The sequence below is a fragment of the Carlito syrichta genome, unplaced genomic scaffold (genome assembly GCF_000164805.1).
Source record: "Carlito syrichta isolate Samal-C Ts95f unplaced genomic scaffold, Tarsius_syrichta-2.0.1 Scaffold316302, whole genome shotgun sequence".
NCBI lineage: Eukaryota > Metazoa > Chordata > Mammalia > Primates > Tarsiidae > Carlito > Carlito syrichta.
The window spans coordinates 2,479,442-2,480,603 of NW_007260398.1; positions in this window are offsets into that span (position 1 = coordinate 2,479,442).

Below are 1,162 nucleotides of genomic sequence, written 5' to 3' on the forward strand. Positions count from 1 at the left end.
CAAACATGAACTTTGTAGGAACTTGAATTGATTTAGAGTCGATCATACTCTGTGATCTATCACAGAAAACAAAGAAGAGTACCATATGTCCTCACTCATAAGCAGAACTTGAACAATTATAATACTATAAGAAAGCAATTGGCAGTAGTGTGAGGAGTGGTAGGGGAGGGAGGGCCATACCTAATCAACAAGGGTACCTGCAAAATCAATGTTTGTATACCTAACCCTGAATTGTACCCCCACATCTTTATATATATATATAAAAGAACACTAGGATGATTTTAAGTAAACTTTTTAGGACTTTTTAGAATATTATAGTATAGAGTCATACACGTGAATATTTTTAGATTTTGAAAGAGCTGGGAATGGAATAAAACAATGGGAAAAATCTTTAATTCACATGGAATTTTAATAAGCTGAGGGATTTCTTCTCTCTAAAAGCATGCAGGGTGTTTTGCTTGTTACACTTTGCTGTCTTATTGATACTCAGGGTCATTGTAAGCAAACCTCTGTAATTCTTTCCATAAAAGAAATAAAAACTTCTGGAATTTAAACTTGAAATGAGACAACCTTGAAATTCTGGTTTGGTTAGAGGCTACTGTTTGAAAATTTAGTCAAGGTCTTCCAGAAGCATCAACTTGTCGTTAAATTTAAGTCCCCATTAAAAGGAGAGTTTGACAGCAGTTCTGATAGTGAAGCTCAGTCTGAGGACATCTTTACGGCTGGAAGGGAGGGAAAAAGTTGAGAAACCTCAAACCACTGTGGTAATTAGATGCATTTTTTTTAAACTTCTTTTCTAATGTTGGCAAAGGGAAGGAGAGAAATGGTTGATGGAAAGACTGGAATCAGGAAGGCAGTTCAGCAATCCCTATGGAAATCAGGCAAGTACAGGGTCCTGTGTAGGAGAGAATACTGGAAAATCCCCTACCTGACAAAGGAGTGAGATGGGGAAGTTATTTCAAGAACATTATCCGGTTTATGTCTCAACACACGCACAGAACCCCACAGTGTGTAGAAGTTGAATTCTGAATAGGTGTGCAGTGTGGTCTTATGGTCCTTTGGAAGCCATGCAGCCATGTGGGGAGTGGGCCTCCAGTGGCATGTGCTGGCCTGAAGAGGTGGGGTTCCACATGAGGGTGTCTTAACTTACACTTAGGTAGAC